The sequence below is a fragment of the Lathyrus oleraceus genome, chromosome 2 (genome assembly GCF_024323335.1).
Source record: "Lathyrus oleraceus cultivar Zhongwan6 chromosome 2, CAAS_Psat_ZW6_1.0, whole genome shotgun sequence".
NCBI classification, from domain to species: domain Eukaryota; kingdom Viridiplantae; phylum Streptophyta; class Magnoliopsida; order Fabales; family Fabaceae; genus Lathyrus; species Lathyrus oleraceus.
The window spans coordinates 8,612,363-8,627,508 of record NC_066580.1 but is presented as its reverse complement, the minus strand read 5'-3'; positions in this window follow the sequence as shown (position 1 = coordinate 8,627,508).

Here is a 15,146-nt window from a genome sequence, read left to right as displayed (position 1 = left end):
GCCCAAAACGCAGCACTTCAATAAGTGACTGCAGAATTACCCAATTGCCACGGTTGACCTTGGTTTGACCCCATATGCCATGTCATCTTGTTCATACTTCATTCAATTATTCATCAAACTTCCATAATTCATTTCAAATTCATTTTAACTCCAAAAATTGTGGGATTTTTTGCATTAAACTCATGAAGGTGTCCTCTATTTTGTTGTGAATTTTAATTAATTTTCCATGTTCTGGATTTTAAATGATAACTATTTTCTTGACATGTATGCCAAAATGATACATTGTGCCATTTCAATTGTGAAATTCTCATGACATATCCTTTGAGCTTGAAATTTTTTGTGGTGAAACTAGACACATTGACCTTCATTTCCATATAAAGTTTGTGCATTTATCATTTGTGGATTGAGAGTTATGATTTTCTGAAGTTATGTGTTACATTTGGTGCTATACCATGATCATGTATTTTCCCAATTTTTGTTCACATGCTTCCTCTTATCCAATTGACCCCAAATTTTGCATGATTCATCCATTACATGTCTAGTTGGTGTATGAATTTTCTTGGAATTAATCTTGCTGTTTTCCATTTATGTGAGAATTTTCTTCCATGCTTAGTCATTTGTTGACTTTTTGTGATACACATTGCCAAATCTTTTGTGAAATTCTCACATCTTATTGTATGACCATGAAATTTCATATGTGATAACTAGACATCTCAAGCTTTGCATTGGTGTTAATCTCATTCATTTCTCTTCTGTTTTCAATTTGATATGATTTTTTGAAGTTGACCCATGTTTGTTGACTTTCACCATGCTTACTTGAATTTGATTTGACTTCATGATTTTACTTGAGTGCCCTCCTCTCATCCAAATGCCATGAAATTTGACATGTATACCATGTTAGATGTTAGGATTGAGTGTGATTTATTTCATAATTTTTGAAATTGTTTGAGTTGACTTTTGAATGAAGTCTTTGCTGTTGACTTTTGTATGCTTCTCTTGCCATGCTTTGCATCCTTTTGCATGTGAAATGACCATGATGCATGATATAATTATGAATCCAATTGAGAATGCTTCTTGAATGTTTAAACTTGGTTTGGGTTGACTTTTCCTTGCTGCCTTGACTTTTTCTTTCATCTTTGACCCTAGGCTAGTCCTAGTGGTCTTCTAAGCTTATGTTGAGTTCATCTGTTTCAGGTTAAGCACCAATGCCTTGAGGATCACTCAAATGTGTTTTAGTTTGATTGTTTAATGTGCTAACACTTGTTTTGTAGGTTGACTCATGTAACTTGAGTCTTTGTGCCTTGCACAATTGGTCCCTCTGTGGTTGACTTTTGGTTCATTTTCTTTTGATTTTGACTGTTGAGCTGTTTACTAATGAGTTTGACTTTTTCAGGTACTTTAGTTGCTTAAGTTCTCTGAACTTGCTTGCTTTGCTATTTAGCATTTGCTTTGAGGTATAATTACTTCTTCTTCATGTAGTCTGGAGACCCGGTCTGTTATTTGACCGGGCAAACTGTCTGAAGTCCTCCTTAAGAGGCAATGCCTGTGTTTGTTTAAAATTGTCCCAAGCAGGAAAAGTCCTTCAAGTAAGGCAATTGGTGGAAGGTAGGGATAAGCAATCTATCCCCCACTATTCAGTGTGTCCTCTCTTTGCTCCCATTACATGGTTGAGCATTGAGATAAATACCCAAGATCTAATCGAGTCAATAAAGGGGAAAGAGTTCCATCATTCTGAACTCCCCCACTTTCTATTCTTTGATGCTCTCTCTGATATGAGATTGAAGCAATGAGGCACACCCCTCATGTCCTATTCATCTGCTTCACCTTAGCCTCTCAATGGCAAGGTTAAGAGCGACCTTCACCTATTACAGTGGACTTTCAAAGTCAAACCCTCTTGTGTGAGCCCCCATTGTTTGGCTATAGAGTGTGCTGTTTGATATTCATTGATTGTTTGATTGCTTCATATGCACTTGCCTGCTTGTATGTTATGCATTTATCATCATCAATTGCCATTAGTGCATGATCATATCATTTGTCTGTGTGACTTTTATTGTGGTTTACCCATTGAGGACAATTGTAAGTCCATTGCTTTGGCATTTGCTCCTGTGATATGGAAGGATAGAGTGTAAGACCTCATTGGTCACTCATATCTTCTGTTTTATCTGTTTGTATGTGAGGATACAGTTATAAGTCCCTGTAAGTTGGCATCTGTTATCCTGTGATCATAATTTGATCTGTTTGATTTGTATGTGAGGTTGCAGTTATAAGTCCCTGTAAGTTGGCATCTGCTTTCCTGTGATCATAGTTTGTTTTATCTGTTTGTATGAGAGGTTGCAATTATAAGTCCCTGTAAGTTGGCATTTGCATTCCTGTGATCATATTGTTGCTTTTGTTCTTGTATGTGAGGATCCATTGTAAGTCCCTGTAACGTGGCATTGGTATTCCTATGAGCATATTTGTGGAGTTAACCTAAGTCCAGACAGATTGGCAGTTAGCTTCCGTTTCTCATCTTTGTTTTTCTTTTGAGGAGATTAGTGTAAGTCCATTGAGTGGCATCTGATATCCATTTCTGTTTTAGGAGACTGGTGTAAATCCATCTATTGGTATCCGGTATCCGCTTTTTATTTCTTTGCCTGTGGAGATTAGTGTAAGACCATTGAGTGGCATCTGACATCCCGTTTTGTTTTAGGAGATTGGTATAAGACCATTGATTGGCATCCGATATCCGCTTTTCTTTTGCTTTGCTTATTATTATTCATTGCTATTCCAAAGGACACACTTGAATCATCTCCCATATGATCTCAAGAAGTGAACCTTCTAAGAAGTTTTACTATCCATTTCATCCATTCATCATTCATTATGTCCTAAACCTTTTCACACTTTATCTTTCAAACTTGACATAAGTGTTGTGCAAACATCTTCATGTTTTCTAACTAAAAACCTGGACCCCAAGTCCTTGACTTTTTTTCAAACTTCATTTCATAATACTTCTCTGAATCAATCTTAATCATACTTTGACTTCATTTTCATAATCACAATCAATTAACTTCACTCATTCACTTGTTTTGGCTCTGTCCATTGTTAATCTTTTCATGCATTAGCCATAGGCTTCAATTATCTTTGTGGTTGATGTAAATCTTGCCTATCCTTAGTGAGTCGACAGTAAGATTTCCGTACTTCAAACAGGGCTAACCCCTCTAGTACGTCGAAGCTATCCTCGCATGGTGGATGTTGTTCTTGGTCGAGTGTTCTCCCATTGATAATGAAAAGCCTCAGTGCTTGTGTTTAAAACTGAATCCACCAACTTTTGGAAATCTTTTAGCCGAACTACGGCGTTCTGATCCTTACCTTTGATGGAAGGTACGTAGGCAACGGGTTCATCCGTTCGAACCCAATAATCCAATAAAAAATGCATATTCTTTTCTCATCATCCCAATCATGTTTGCACAATCTTTTTGTCATAACAAATAATAATTTTGCATAACAAGTGTGAAAAGGGCTCCCTAGGAGTACCTAGGACGTAGTGGGTGCCTAACACCTTCCCATTGCGTAATTTACCCCTTACCCAGAATCTCTGATCTTTTTATTAGTTTTCTACGTGTAAAACTTCTTAGGCTTTTGTTCGCTTTTTAGCCAATCCTTTGGATAAATAAAAGTGCGGTGGCGACTCGAAAATTTCAATGTATCTCTTAGCTTATGATTTAATCGATGGATCATATAGCGACGAATACACCGTCACACCCAAACATCAAATAATTCCACTTCAAGCATGCCTTTTTGAGGCATCTGATTCTTTCTAGAAATATTTCCTGTCCATTGGCATCTGTCACATTCCTTCACCACGACTTGGGCATCCTTAAACAACGTGGGCCAGTACAACCCGGATTGGAGGACTTTTGCAGTTGCCCTGTCTCCACTAAAGTGTCCCCCATAATCTGAGTCATGACAAGCCTTTAAGACTTCATTTTGTTCTTCCTCAGGGACACATCGACGAATTAGCCCGTCTACCCCTTTCTTGTACAAGAATGGTTCGTCCCACAAATAAAACCTGCAATCATGAAGAAACTTTTTCTTTTTGTTATAATCAAAGTCGTCAGGAATTATACCACCTACCAGGTAGTTTGCATAGTCTGCAAACCAAGGAACACCCACCACCGCGAGGATTCTTTCATCTATAAACTTGTCCTTTATGGGATGTTCCTCTTCCGTCTCTTCAATCGGAGACATTCGGGACAGATGGTCAGCAATGGTGTTTTCACACCCCTTTTTATCTCGAATTTCAAGGTCAAATTCTTGCAACAACAAGATCCATCTGAGCAGCCTTGGCTTCGAGTCCTGTTTAGAAAAAAGATATTTCAATGCAGCATGGTCAGTATAAACAATTACCTTTGTTCCCAACAAGTATTGCCGAAATTTGTCAAAGGCATAAACCACAGCCAGTAACTCCTTCTCTGTGGTTGCATAATTCATCTGGGTTGGATTCAACACATGGCTAGCATAGTAGATGACGTGGAGGCGTTTGTCTTTTCTTTGCCCCAAGACTGCCCCTACTGCTATATCGCTCGCATCGCACATTATCTCAAAGGGTAGAGACCAGTCAGGCGAGATTACTATAGGAGCAGACACCAATTTATTTTTCAGAGTCTCGAAGGCTTCGTTGCACTTTTTGTCAAACAGAAACGGAGTATCCTTCACAAGCAGGCTAGTCAACGGTTTTGCGATCTTGGAGAAATCTTTGATGAACCTACGATAGAATCCTGCATATCCCAAGAAACTCCGTATACCTTTCTCATTCACAGGGTGAGGGAGATTGGCGATCACTTCCACTTTTGCCTTGTCAACTTCTATCCCTTGATGGGAAATTTTATGACCTAGTACTATCCCTTCTCTCACCATGAAGTGACACTTTTCCCAATTCAGAATTAGATTGGTTTGTTGACACCTTTCCAGCACAAGTGACAGGTTATACAAACAATTTTCGAAAGAAGATCCAAAAACCGAAAAATCATCCATAAACACTTCCATGTGCTTTTCAAGCATATCAGAAAATATGGATGTCATGCACCTCTGAAATGTTGCAGGTGCGTTGCATAAACCAAATGGCATTCTTCTATAAGCAAAGATTCCGTATGGGCATGTGAATGCTGTTTTTTCTTGATCCTCAGGAGCCACCGCAATTTGGTTGTACCCTGAGTACCCATCCAGAAAACAGTAGAAATCATGACCTACCAATCTTTCCAACATCTGATCGATAAAAGGTAAAGGAAAATGGTCCTTCCTTGTAGCGGTGTTCAGTCTTCTATAGTCTATGCAAACTCTCCATCCTGTAACAGTACGGGTGGGGATCAACTCATTTTTCTCATTTTTTATCACAGTTGTCCCTCCCTTCTTTGGTACCACATGAACTGGGCTCACCCACGAACTGTCAGATATTGGGTAAATTAACCCCGTATCTAAAAGTTTCACAACCTCCTTGCGAACAACTTCTTTCATAGCTGGATTCAGTCTTCTTTGAGGTTGGACGATCGGTTTCTGATCATCCTCCATCAAAACCTTGTGCATACACATTGTCGGGCTGATTCCTTTCAAATCGTCCATCGCCCACCCAATAGCACCCTTGTATTTCTTTAGGACTTTGATTAGCTCTCTTTCTTGGGTCTCTGTTTTTCTTCTCCTCTCTTGCCCTGCCTGACCAACAACACGGGCAGTGTTGTGGCACACGGGTGCCCGTGTTGACCTGCTGTTTCTTCATATTTTTGCCTTTCAGAGTGTCCATAACTTCACCATTCTTGCTTTTAAACCCGTGCAATGGCCTGTAACAATGACACTACCAAACGAAGCATAAACGAGATCGTTTTGACATAAACTTGTAATTGAATGCAATGCGATACCAAATCAACAAAACATGATAATTGACTCCAAAGCAACTAAAAACAAACATAAATCTTACCAAAGTGATGAAAAGATGTCGGATTAACGGCGGGAATTCAATGGAAATGGTGGCCGGTCAGCTTCCTAATGCTAAGTTACACTCATAATAGTCAATTATCAATTGTAGAGAGGTTTACGATGACTTGTTTGATTAATTAGTGAATCGTTACATTGAATGTGGTGATGTGTTATTGTTTTTGGGTGGAGTGATATGATTGATTATCGTTGAATCATGTATGATGACTTGCTGCTATTTGTCGATGTTATGGACATTATAACCTGATATGATGGTTGCATGATGAATGATGTGATGCGTAAATGACGAGATGTGTGTGTGGATCCTTTTGGTGAACCTTGATGTGTTAATGCATGTTAAATGAGAGTCATGCATCATGGTGTATGAACTTCGGTCCATTTTTGGTGAGCCTCGATCCTATGGTGATGGATCGGGTGCAGGTAGCTAATTCCTATTATGGGGGATTAGTGAAGCGTTACGTATGATGATGGTAGTGATTGGGTGTGCTCCGGTTCCAAGAGGGAATATGATCCTATGGTGGGGATCGGGGAGTGAGATGAACATGAGCGTTCATATTTGGTACCACATGCATGTTGATTCGATGTTAAGTATATTTCATAAGTGTTGAATTTGTGTTAATTGTTGGTTGATATGTTGTTCGATGAGAATACTTAGTATGTTGGTATTGATTGAGCAATGTGTATGATAATTTTATGCGATAATTTACTTCTGCTTGTTTGCATCGTTAATGATTGAAGTGTATTCTCACCCTTTCTATTTGAATGTTACCTTTACATGGATATTGTGCATATACTCAAGAGTAACTTGCTGCAGTAAGTGGAAGGTAGCTCTTGGAGTGGCTTCCTATTAGTTGTCGTTCTTTTAGTAGGGTCTTTCTTTGGTAAATCTAACATCGGGCTGGGAACGTTTGTTCTAATTTCCTTTGTCTTGTTGAAATTGTTATTTGTGTTTGATGAGGTTTTAAATGGTGATGGGTTGAACATTACAACTCTGGTTAATATGTTATGAAGTTTGACGTTATGAGTTTTAATTTCCATAGCATACGTTTTTGGCACATAAGGGAGTGTTTTCAAGCTTGGTGTAGTGGAGAAATAGAGTGTCGTAAATGGAAGAAGATGTTTGGAGGTAGAAGATGAAGTTTGTCTAAGTTGGAAGTTCATCTAAGTTTTAGGTTTCACGCGGATCAATAATGGTAGTGTCTTGAGCGTTGATACTCACTAAATGGACGACAAAGATTTGTTTAAGAACGGTGAAGAAACTCAATAAATACGCTTACTTTAATATAAAAAAATTGTAAATATTACAATGATTACTTTAAACAATCGTTGTTGTATGTCTCACCATATCACAACAGTTACTTTAAACGACCATTGTTGTATATCTTTTAATAAATAAATAAAAACAAAACGGTAGGTGCTAGGATTCGAACTCATGACCATACGCCACTTTTCACGACGGTTGGAAGATCCAACCATGGTGAAAAATGGATTAAAAATAAATAAAAATAAAACTATAGGTGCTAGGATTCGAAATCATGACCAAACGCCACTTTTCACCATGGTTGGTACCTCTGACCGTTGTGAAATGTCTTTTAGTAAATACAAAAAGAAAATCTCCCAAAAAAATTATTACCACGGTTAACATGAAGACCATTGTAAAATGGATGTTACGAAAGGTCTATTTTGTAGTAGCGCCACCACCTTCCATTTCTCTTGGTTTGGGGCCCTTTGGATCATATGTTTCATCCATTCTCCCTTGGGTAAATTGTTGGGGGAACTTAAGTCTTCTAGTAATTTCTAGAATTCCTTCGGAAGCTTTGGTTCCTTTGTGGAACTCCTATTTTGTCAAAAACGAATCTTAATGTCGATCCACCCTTGTTACTCCTCATTAGGTATGAAGGTCTGGAAGTTTAGACCTCCTTCATAGCTTTATCGTCGAAGACTACGATGTACCTAGGGCATATCATAACCTTTGAGTTGCTCAATTTGCAGAGATTCATAAAGTCGACAAGTTCCTCTTTAGCTTTGGGTAGCACCACTTTCATCTTTTCGACCATGCCTTATGCAGTTTCCTACTCCACTTTTTCGACCTCCATGTCCAAGCCATTAACAGCTTCGACCATCAGGATGTTGATAGGTTCAGCAAAGTTCGCCACTTCGATCTGAAGAGGATCCGAGTCCACTTGCATTGAGGCTTTCAGATTCTCTCCAAATTAAAGTCATCCTTCCTTGAGTGCTTTTTGTACCAAATCCCTGAAAAGCACACATTATGAGGTTTTATGACCCAAAAAGTTATGGTACCTACAAAACCCTCTCTTTTTTCCTTTTTTTCTAATGGGGGAGTTTTAAGGCCTAGAGGCACTATAATATGCCCATCATTAACTAACAAATAAAATATTTCGTCACATTTTGTTATGTCAAAACTATATGTCTTAGTAACGAATTTATCATTCTTGTTGGGTTCAACGAGATTTTTCCCACGTAATTGTTTTAACAATTTGTAAACATAATGGGGTATTGGCTTTAATTCTACCACATGGACCACACTCTCTTCGACGTATTCGTCGAATGAGTCAGACTCCAAACAAACATTTGTTTCTACATAGGCAATCTTTTCTTTCTTATTATACTTATTCGACCTAGCCTTCTCGGCTTTCAACCGCTCAAACTGGAGAACTCGATCTACATATTAGGCCGTGGCCCTTAGGTATTGAGTGTCTAACTTCTTCCTGATGGAATAGTATAAAACACCCACGACCATTTCGACCAACTCATGTTCCATGACTTGCATAAAGAATATTGCTTTGAGAAGCATAAACCTGTTCAAGTAATCATCTATTGACTCATGCATCTTACGCCTAACACTGGCCAGTTCCTTAAGACTAATTTTGAATTGACCCATGTATAATTGGTCATGGAACACTCTTTCTATCCGACTTCAAGTATGTATTGAACAAGGAGTGAGTGTGATGGACCATGTCAAGGAATTTTTCTTTAGAGAATTTGGAAAATACTTCATTTTCAAATCTCATTATTGGTTATGTCCCTTGCCTCAGTTTGGTATCTGGCTACATGTCCGACTGTAGACTTATTTGTCTCCTTGACAAATTTGGTGAATTTGGAGACTTTCCATCCCTTGGGAAGTTCTATCTGTTGAACGTACTCTGATAGAGGTGACACAAAGTTAGGTCTGTGGAGGTCAACATTTAGTCCATTTTAGATAAGGATCTGTTCGACCATATTTGCTATATTGTTTTATCCTGCAAAGTTATTCTGTTGGGCATTTATGAGTATTTCTTCTGCATCTTGGTTTCGATTCACCATTATGGGCCTTGGGCTATTTTTACCTATATATTCCCCATCCTCTCATTTTAAGGGAGGTTCTATATGTCTAAGTCATCCTTGTTGATGACCTTGGTTAACAGGGGCTTGCCCATTGTTAGACGTTTCTACTTACCTAACATTTGAGATTTGAGGAGTAGGTCTCGGTTGGACCTGAGGAGCACCGAAGAAATCGGTTATTCGCCCTATTTTATTTTCTAATATTTCATAACTTTGATTAGTGTTTTGAATCAAGGGATTAAACATTGTGCCTATTTTTTGGGTCAACATGTTAACCATTTTGTGGTTACTCTCGTCCACTTTCCTCCTCATCGACATAAGAGATGTCATATTCAACATCGATACCATTTGGGGAACATAGTCTGATCCCCCTAGTAAATGCATTATTCGACTAAGATTATTCGTTGTCGAACTTGAGACAGGGTATGGATTATAGGGTGGCATGTTCGCCATTGTGTTATTTGCATAAGTTGACACATTAGACTAAAGGCCTCCCATCGTTGTTGTTCGCATACCATATGGGTATTCTCTATTTCCCATATGGAGCATAAAACTTGTAAGGAATGACATCCTAGGGTCTCACAAAGTTGGTCTTGCGATAGCAAGGTTAAATGGTAGACTCTCTAATTGTGGTGGGGGAATAACCCCTTGTGTAGATATCGACGAAACTGACATTGAGGATGCCACAAGAGCGGTTGTTCTAACAAGCATTGAAATAACTACATCTTCAACCGTCGATCTGACTAGTTAGTTTACTACATTTTGAGGATTTCTCATTAGATTAGGTTATCCATAGGAGGACGCGCCATTTTTGGTAAAACGTTTCCACTTCTTAAACGCATACAAATATCAAATACATTTCATGTATGAAGAACAATTTGTAAAAGCAAACTACACTATTTAAAATGGAATTTATTTAGCACAAGGTCCCACTAGGCGTGCCAATTAGTTTACCCCTAAATTTGGTAAACAAACGCTAGTCTCTTTGAAAAAAGTTTACTTAAAGGCTCAACTAGTGAATCATATGACATAATGCTTAAATTATCCATAAAAGATGTTTGATTGTGTTGTAACTGTAAAAGAACTTCTAAATTTGCAGAAAGGTAAAAAATTAACTTGTAAAAAGTAAGGAAGTAAAGGGATTTTGACGGGGTTAAATCCTTGCTAAAAATGAAGACGAAAAGTAAGTGACTTTCTGGGTAATAAAGGTAAAGAACAAGAAACATAATAAATTGCATCAAATATGTAAGTGGTGTATGCAAAATCATACATTCTCTCAGTGACTTGTTTCTCTCTATCACTTAGGTACTTTGAGTGGTCGAGTATTTGTATAATAAAATTTACACCCAGAACCCTAACACTAGAATCCTTATTTATAGTAATACATGAATAACTGCCTATAACGGCTATAATCCTACTAATTGACACATGGATCAATTTGCTTGATTTCAACCTCACCAGCCTGTCTCCATGTGTCTTCGTTGCATGGATAAGATTCTCAAACAATTACACGATCATATTGCAACGTTTTACTTTGAACGGTCTTCGTCGAATCTTCTGAGAGCTAACTCAAAAAAATGTTCTAAATCTTCAGCTTTAAACCAATATAGACATTTTGACACCCTTGGGCTAAAAAATTCTAACTGTCAAAATGCTAGCGTTTAGCTCCATTTTTTTGAAGTACTTTGCTGGATCTTTAATGTTGAACCTATGATGTCGAAATTCCATGCCAACACATGCACCAAACAGAAATAGACCTCCTAGTGTCTGGAGAACCCTTCCAATCCATATCACAATAGGCCAATAAATTAACAGACGAATTGGAAGGTAAAAATAAGCCTCAATCAGAGGTACCTTTCATGTAATGGATGATACGACGAATAATAGTCAAGTGAAGGTGGCGAGGAGTGTGCTTGAATTGACTAACTTGTTGTATTGTAAAACTAATATCTAGACTTGTAATAGTCAAATAGTTAAGACTACCCTCCAATTGGTGACACTTTAAAGCATCATGCAAGATATCACCTTCGTCACGATGGTATTTAACATTTACTTCAAGAGGAGTATCCATTAGGGTAGTAGAGTGAAGGCCAACCATAAATATTAAAATTTTAATATATTTGTGTTGATTGACAAAAATCCCTTTGGAGTTAGAGTAAAAATCCAATCCTAAGAAGTAATGAAGAAAACCTAGATATTTCGTAAGAAATGCAACATGGAGTTGCTCTTTAAGTCTTTGAAAAAATGCTTGATCAGATCCTGTAATGACCATGTCATCAACATAAATAAAAAGAAGAGCAATGACACCATCAGTGTGATGAATAAATAAAGAAGTATCATAATGAATATGGGTAAAAGAGAATCCAATAAGAGTTGATTGAAATTTCCCAAACCATTCTCGAGGAGCTTGTCGTAAACCATATAAGGAATGATTTAGTTTGCACACACCATAAGAAGGGGAGAATAAGCTTGGAAGAGGATTCATATAGATATGTTTTGCCAAGTCACCATGAAGGAAGGAGTTCTTCACATACATTTATTAAAGAGAACATCCTTTAGAAGCTGAAATAGAAAGGATAGTTCTAACTGTAGTCATATTTAGCTACAGGTGTGAAGGTCTCATCATAATCCACTACTTATTCTTGTTTATTGCCTAAGGCAGCAAGTTGAGCTTTGAAATGATCAAGGGAGCCATATGAATTGAATTTCACATAATACACCCATTTTTAACCAATGAGTTTAGTAGTAGGTAGGCAGGGAACAACATCATAAGTATAATTCTCTTGAAGTGCTTGCAACTCTTCTTGTATTGCCTTTACCCACTGTGAGTCTTTAGATACATGTAAATAACATGTAGGAATAAATATACTAGATAAAGTGGCACTAAGAGAAGTATATTAATCATCTTACCTTTTTGGTGGATGATATATAATACTGGATCTTCGTGGTTCCATTGGTGGAGGATCAGGAAACGATTCACTGTCGAGAGGAGCCAGAGGAAGCTTCCGTCTGACAAAGACATGCCCTAGCTTAAAATGTTCTATGAGGCGAGGGACCTCCAAAATACTAGGGAGTGAAACAAAACCAGGAGAGTCTGAAGACATAGAAGGAAAAAATTTAATATTCAAAGAAAACCACATTCCTAGAGATGCAGAATCGCTGGAAAGTTGCATCATAACAAAGGAAACCTTTATGAGTAGAAGCATAACCCATAAAGGCACACCTTAAATATTGAGCACCCAAATTGTAATGTTCCGAAGGTGGTAAGTGAACAAAATACACACACCCAAAAGTGCAAAGATCATGATAATCTAGTTCTATTTTACTTTGAAGAAAGAAAGTGGAATCAAAATCAAGAAACTGAAAAGGAATGCGATTGATCAAGTACACCTCCGTGGACAAGGCTTCAACCTAAAACTGAGATGGAACAAAAGCTTGAAGAAGGAATGTGTGGGTGACATCAAGTAAATGTTGATTCTTCGGTTCAACAACTCCATTTTGTTGAGGCGTTTAAGGACAATAATGTTGGGAAATAATACCTTTTGCTTGCAAGGCCTCTTGAAATTGTTTAGAAATGTATTCCCCACCAGAAGTTTTACATAAACATTTGATGCTTGTATGGAATTGATTCTCAATATAAGCCAAAAATTTCTTAAACATGCTAAAAACCTCAGATTTAGAGCGGAGAAAATATATCCATGTAAATCTATTCAATCATTAATAAATGTGACAAAGTATTTATATTTTGAATGAGATAAGATTGGTGATATTCCCCCAAACGACACTATAAATAAGATCAAAATACCTATGAGCATGATGCACATTAGATGGAAATTTTAATTTTGGCAAGTTTGCACACAAAACAATCAAAATAGGAATTAGAAATTGAACTTTTATTATTTAATAGTTTATTTTTCAATAAATGAGACAAAATAGTAAATTTTGGATGGACTAACTTTCTATGTCGATCCATAAACTTATTTGGTTCACTACTACAAGCAGAAGATAAAACTTTAGGAATGGGAAATTAGATTGGAAATAATCTGCCCATTTTAAGCCCCCTCGCAATCACTTTCCTTGAAGCCTGATCCTTCATAGAACAACCATCACGAGAAAAATTAACATTATAATTATCATCAACCAATTTCCCAATCGGAGTTAAATTCAAAACAAGTCAAGGAGAAATAAACACGTATCGGAATGAGGAACTAATGTCTACGACAAAAAAAATAGATAGAGTATTTCCATAGGAAATTTTAATGTTTTGGGCTCCGTTGTAAGTGTGAACATTATGCAAAATTTTCAAGGACCCAGTCATATGATTAGAAGCTCCAAAATCAACAAACCAAGGTTAAGCAACAACATTACTCTTACCTTGAACGCCCTAGGCAAAAAGAGAAGACAATACCCTTTGTGAGGAAGTGGACTTCGATTCAAAAAAGATGTTGTTTATTAACTCGAGGGGCCATGTCACATGACAACAACCTAGATTTATAGTAGGAAGTGGACTTCGATTCAAAAAAGATGCATGCACTACTATAAATCCAGGTTGAAGTTTCATAAGAAATTGATCTCGCTCGTTAACCTTATAAATGTTTTGAACACCATCGAGTGAGTCTTAAATCGAAAGATTTCCTTGACGTTAATTCATAATTTCAAGTCCAACTAAAACCATTTATGAGGCATTTTCTTGATTATAAACGCGCTTCAGATAGTTCCACATTTCCTTAGCAATAAGAAAGGAACACATATTATTAAACATTTGAGGATCAATCGAAGTTATAATCCAAGTTATGATTTAAGTGTCCCTTGTTTTCCATGATGTCAGAGTAGCATCGACACTTAGTGTAAAGGAGGTTCCATCTATATGGTCCCACAAGCCTTTACCTTTCACAAACATCTTGAATTGAAACTCGCACACTGCATAATTTTTGTTAGTAAAATGAACATAAAAAATCTCTTTTTCTTTTACTGTCAACAAGATGAACGCCTCAACAAACCACAAAAAACAGAGAATCCAATAATAGCAAGAACTAGACAAAAACAAAAGATCGAGATGGCGAAACAAGGGTGAGCGAAAACGAACAAGACAAGAAAAAAAACATGAACCCAAACAAGTGTTTAAACAAACCTTGAGCCAAGAACACGGAAGACCAAGATTGTTACAGACTTGTGATACCATGCTAATAAATTCTAACTTCTTATTATTTCTTTCATTATATTCACTTGTATATATAATACAATCATCATTACAACTATTAGTGACTAATATCACCTAATGCCTAATTTATACGGGTTAAATAGAAATTACAAATATATACAATTATTGTTAGACATGGCCGATTCTTTTCATGTGCAAGTTGTGCAGTAGTACAGGGCCTCACTTTTTGTGGGGCCTCAAATTAACTATTATTAGTGAATATAAAAAAGTTAATAAATAAAAATATTTTTGTATCACATATAATAAATAAAATATTAAATACTGAAAAAATAGGATATTTGGAAACCAAACGTTTTTTTCTCCTTTCTCACACGTTCTCACTTCTCTCTCCTCTCAAACGTTATTCTCTTCTCTCTTTCTCTGTTAGAGTTGTTTGAAACCAGAAAAAAAATCTTATTTTTCCTTTTCAATCCTCTCTTTTATCAGGTTAGTTTATTCAATTAGTTACTTTCCATTTATTTTTATTGTGATTATTTGCTTTTGAAGGTAGAAAAAATAGTAATTTTAGATTTATTTTAAATTTTAGGGTGAAATCCTATTTTAGTTCCTGTATCAATATTGATTTTAGATTTTAGATTTTAGATTTTATGGTGGAAATGAAGGTAACTTGTGTTCT